This window comes from Leuresthes tenuis, unplaced genomic scaffold (genome assembly GCF_036924035.1).
Source record: "Leuresthes tenuis unplaced genomic scaffold, fLeuTen1.0.hap1 SCAF_24, whole genome shotgun sequence".
NCBI classification, from domain to species: Eukaryota; Metazoa; Chordata; class Actinopteri; order Atheriniformes; family Atherinopsidae; genus Leuresthes; species Leuresthes tenuis.
Window position 1 is genome coordinate 17028891 of NW_027325378.1, and position 5825 is coordinate 17034715.

The window sequence follows — 5825 nt, forward strand, 5'->3', positions numbered from 1 at the left end:
CGCTGGTCATCGGAGCTCGGCTCTGAGCTGAAGCGGGAGGAGGCGCTTCGGCTTTAACATTTACATATCCTGTGGTTTACTTATTCGCAGGTCGCGTCCACCCTGATGTGTGTGTCAGTCCTGGATGATGCAAGTTTTCAAAGTTCCTGCATCGATGATGAACGCGAACTGAGGCGGTGAACCAGCTGGTTCGAAGAAACCGGAAGTAGGGGCGAAGGCACGGAAACAGTTTCACCGCGAGGACACACACGGGCGCAAAAAATGGGTCCACACAGAAGGGTCATTCCGTTTTTAACGTCCATTGCATTTGAGTCTCCAATTTCTTTCTAGCAATCCAACAAGTGGGTAGAACCATTTAAAAGCTACTAATGTGTTTCTGCCTGGCATCCAGATCCATGGCTCTCATGCCAAATTCAGTCCTAAACAGCAGATATGTTCACAGTACAAACATTCCTTTAATTTAATACGTTAGGTCTTGGTGATGCTCATTACCTTGTTCAGTGCTAAGTCAAGAAAAGAAAAGATGCCAACCAAAAATGAATGTGTCATTATCTGCAGGAGAGGATTTAATTTAAATTACGCAACAACACGAAGGTCTCTGAGTTCTCCTGAGAGTGAAATACGGATTGAACTACTTTCACCTTAAATTGAGCTGCAGTGGTCAATAGGCTATCATTTAGCCATTGACAATAAAGTAGTAATGCCCCACAACTATTCTGAACCTTCTTTAAAAAAAACGGGCTCCTTAAGGACATTTTGTTCCTTTCTGTGTCAGGATGACCACGTACTGCTCTAATAATGTGGAGGTAATAGTTATGTGACTGTTATAATTGGGATATATCATACATGCAACCAGATAAATTCTAACAAATGTCTTTGCAACAGGCTGCTAGTAAAGAACTTTAAAGATGCTATTCAAAATTGGTTCTTTTCCAAGTTGCCTGACACAGCACTGGTTCCTTTAGTTTGGTGCAGGTTTTATGTCGACATGATTCATAGGACAGCGTCAAGTAGCTTAGCAGAAAAACAAATACACAAAAAATAAATTCAAGGACTGGACTGAAATCAAGTGAAAAAGCAGCCGGTATACAAAGGGAAAAAACATTTTTGAAAGACCTTCACAAAGCTTGGAGAATTTTTGCTCAAGACCTTTTGAAATGATTACAAGAAATTCTTTAAAAAATAAATGGGGAGTGTCCGAGACTCTCTCAAAGTCTCTAAACATTTAATTTAGAGACACAACCTAATGTGTATTTGTTTTTTACTAAGCTAAAATCATTTCTATTCACATATGTTGTTCAAACTGGTATTCCACCCATCCTCTCATAAATCAGACTCTTCATGACTAATTTCAGGTTAATCATCAGGATAAGCAGAGGATCTGTTTATTTGCTGCTCAAAGGCAGCAAAAACAGTTGGTAAATGATTTATTTTGCTGCACACTTGTCTCTTGCTTTAAATTTTCAATTTTCAGTAGAGTAACCACTTCTGCGTTTATTTGTCATTATGAGATTTCCAGCCCTTCGTTTCGCATGAATCAAGCACCATACGGTGTTTTACACCAGCCAATAAAAGGTAGGACTCTAAGTGGATGATACTTGTTACTTTCTAAGGATTCTAAGTGTATCTTTCAAGCCTTGTAGGAACACCTTGTTTCTATCTGACGTTATGGGGATTTTTTCCAAAATTTCTGTCTGCAACAGCCAGAGGTGTTCTGGAGCCAGCATCAGCAGCATTGCTCTTTAAGACACTTCTGCGCTGGATTTTCTTTCAAAGCAACAGTTTCAGCCTGAAGTTGAGCAAGCTGTCAGTGCTGTGGTGATGCTGAAGAGAGGTACTGAGCTGATGCACTTTGGGGTAAACACTCACATCTTATAATTTTCCGAAGTTAAAATTGTTCCCAGCTGTTTGCAAAGCAACACATTTTTTCAGTTACACCAGTAATGCCTGAATTCATTTACACTGACAAAAAAAAAGAAACAAGATTGATAGCTTGTACGTGTATAGCTTCACCTTCTTACCAAAAGTACCTTAAAAAATTATTCTCAGAAACTTTGAGAGCTGCACATCGATCAGCCACACTATTGAAACCACTGACAGGTAGAGTTACTGCTTATCTTGTTGTAGTGCAGGGTTCTGATGGGTAAAAACCTTGCATCCTGACATTTACACTGATGTTGCTTTGACACTTGCCCCTTATCTGTGAATTTTTTGCAGACCATTAGCACCCCTGAGCATGTTTAAAACAAGTATTAAGAACTGGGCTGATCAACAGAGCTCCCTGGGTTAATCCATGTGTGGAAGGGAGGAGCAGGAAGTCTAGCACTAAGCGCAGGCAAATGGGGTGGAGTTTAATAAAAGGGGCAGGAAGGCTCATTTGGGCCTTTCTTCCTGCACTGACACACCTGGGAGCAGCTGAGTCGAGGCTTTGTTTGAAGCAGAGTTGGTAGGCTTTACTTTTTAGATGTTTGAAAGCATGATTTTAATATTACTTGATCATTATCATTTAGCTGTTTATTTGTTGTATGAATTGCTTGTAGGCATTCTGTGCTGGGAGGGGACTGATTTGCTGGATGATTGTTTAAAGACATCAGCAAAGAAGGAGGTATGCTTAAGCAGTGCTGAGATACTTTACAATAGATTTTATTCCTTCTACAACAAAACTAACACGATTATCTTTTAATGTAGCCTCCAGTCACCTGCATGCCCAACTGGAATGAAGGATTATGTTCCAGTGTGAAAAGTTTTCAATAGAAAAGTTTTCAAGTTGAGTTTGTTCTAATTTATCATTTGGGTAGGCTATTTTTGCAGAGATTTCTGCCATTTCTAAGGGGGGAGACTGAGTAGCAGTGCAGCCATTTTGCATGTTTGCTCTATTGTGTGGTTGAAGTCACTTTAAGATTGCTGTGAATAGGTAAAATGAGTGTTTGATCTAATTTAAATTGGGTTGTGTGCAGTGGTATTTGATGTTTTCTCTTGCTGTGCATAACTTCAGAAGGCTCCCCACTGGTCATGCAGTCTAGTCTCCCAGGGTTGTTTTTAATGTTTGGTTTGATTTTATATTTTCTTTTTATAATTTACTCACTCTAGAGATCAGTATTTTATAAAAAAAAATATATTGTTAATAAAACAGTGTCTGGTCCAGTTTATTCTGGGTCTTGTGCAGTTAATATCACTTAGTCACACGTATATTTTTTATAATGCATTTTATAATTCTAGGATCACCTAAATAGATCAGTCTCATGCTTATTCATTATTTCTTTTTGACTGAGAATGTTCCATCCTGCTCATTCTTGCAATATTATGATTTCATTACCTTACAGTTGAGTTCCTCCTTTACCTGTTCTCACATTTAATTTTTCTCCTGATGTCATTACAGGCTACAATGTACTGTCTTGCATTTTATCGTCAGTGTTCCAGAAGAATATAGTTGTAATTATCATTGATAATCCTGTTGCACGAGGGAAAGGCTTTCAACTTGTATTCATGACCCAGCAGGCGACTTCTACAGTATTACAGTCCATCAAATTCCCTGTTAATGTTTCTGCTTCTGGGGATTGGGTGATGGGTCTTACAGAAAGACACGCACACTCTCATAAAGCTGGGAGACTGAGGGGAAGCAAAGGGCTGGGGGTTGTTCTGGAGAGTCTGCTGTTGATTGAAGATAAAGAGAGATTCAAGAGTCTAACTCCTCCAGTCAAACCCTCAAAGTTCACCCTCATTTCTCATGTTCACCGACTGAACCTGCAGAGTCAGCAGCCAGACTGAGAGACTCCTGAAACACATGCACACATTCACTATGGACTAATGCATGCATTTATACTCACAGCTGCAGTCCCTGGTCATGGAAGGGGAGATTCTGATATACAGCAACGAGCAAATACAAATACAAAAAAAAAAAAAGCTGTGACATCTTGAGAACTTTGGCCTTCAGTGGGTGTTTTTTCCATTTTAATTTTTATTTGTAATGCTCACCCATGTGATGTAGCTTTGTGAAGATTTTTTTTTTCCTGCTTGTCTAGGGTCTAGATTTAAAAAAAAAAAAAAAAAAAATATGAATTCATAAATCTTATGGCGGAAGTGTTACAATTAACATACAAATGAATAAAATATAGTATCTTTAATCACTGAAGTATCCAACATAATGTAACAACAAAAACAACTTTCTGTCTCTTAACTGAATTCAGGACTGTGTTAGCCTGATTCTTTCATTGGAAGTCCAATAACGAGCTGGAGAAATCTTGAGTTAAAGTATTTATTAGTGGTCACAGGTCAAGTATGGCAGCGCTGGACTCAGTGACGGAACTCCTACAGGAACTCTGTCAGCCCGAACCCTGATATCTGGAAATAGTTCACATTTTCTTCACTTTTATCATACAAAGGTTGGACTTGCACACGACCGGGTATAATTGGCCAGTTATTAGTGACATGAGCAGGCCAACTACCGTCCACGTCATGTTCTTTGGATGATGTAAACAACGTGTGTGTGAGAGAGTTGTTTTAGGTGTGTATTTAATGTACCAGACCTATTGGACAAGATAGAAAAGCTTCATCTGCTCCAGTTATTTAGTCCAGTTATGCCATCTTAAAGTCTTGGACCATTCAAGGACATACATTGCGTAGTATGAGCTGAGTGGAAAAGTACAAAATAGGAACATGGTTTATTTAGAAAAACACAATATGAATACATAATGTCGAAGAACAAAGCCAATTATAACCACTGTTTCCTTTGACAGTAATTTCCCTGCGCGGTGATGATCCACAAATCGGCCAACAAGCTGCAGGTCAGGTGGGTATTAGTTGCGTGCAGTGCTACTCTGCTTGGTGGTTTTGGCAATTCTGTTACCGCCCAAGAGCAACGTTCAGGTAGAGAAAGCTAAAAAATACAGCAAGTCATTAGAAAAATTTGTTGTTCAATTCACCATCCAACATAGTGCAACTTTGCCACCTGCTAATCATTGAATGTACAATATTTGAGTGCAGCAGCAAATAATCGGGGGGGCATACGAGGTGATCAAGTTACTGCTTCATGCTCTTCCTGCAGACGTGTTGGAAGGTAGCTTTCAACTTGCATGCAAATATCTCACGTCATATCAACACTTCAAACAGTCATCAGGGAGCCTCATCTGCCATTCTCAATGTTCTGTGAATGAAACAGAGCAATTTTCACAGTATACTTTTTGCCCTCTACCCAGACACAAACCCAGGAGTGAGAACATACCACCAGCAGAGAATCCACCCAAACTGAAGTCCTGCACGGAACTGCACCAAGAGTCTGGATCTAAGCATTCAAACATCCCCCTGGTGTTCAGATCTTCCTCTCACCTTTTCATACATCTTATAATTTTCTAGATTCTCACAGGCCTTTAGACACTGGCTGAGGGAACTTTAGTTGCCCTTCTCTAACCTGCACACTATCAAACCCCAATCTATCAAATCTATATGTACACAGAAATCATGGGCTATATAGATTTTCTAAAAGCAATAAAAGGAGAGAAAAATGTAGCCTTTACTATTCAAATTGCAGAGGGAGTGGATTATTTAGAACATTGAACAGTTTCAGACGCAGGTATACCTTAAAGACATGCTGATGGCCACAGAGAGAGATTAAACAGCGATAGAGACCCTCCAAAATTCTAAGATTAGATTCATTGGTTGAGATTTCCACCTAATATAAGTCTGACTATTAAAAAAATAATAAATTGTACAAATTCTGTACCAAAAAGAAAGAAAAATGTTTTCCTTTCATATTACTTATTCATTTCTCAACCCCAGTTGATAAAAGCATCTTAGTCAGACCAGCATGATACTGTACATCTTACACA

At 39.1% G+C, this 5825-nt stretch overlaps 1 long non-coding RNA gene across 1 annotated transcript; it reads left to right on the top strand.

Moving 5' to 3' along the window:
• The first annotated feature begins 4112 nt into the window (after nucleotides 1-4112).
• Nucleotides 4113-5501, top strand: LOC140284609 (uncharacterized). The gene is made up of 2 exons (XR_011910202.1): nucleotides 4113-4789; nucleotides 5208-5501. It is a non-coding gene; the product is annotated as an uncharacterized lncRNA (long non-coding RNA).
• Nucleotides 5502-5825: the final 324 nt, after the last annotated feature.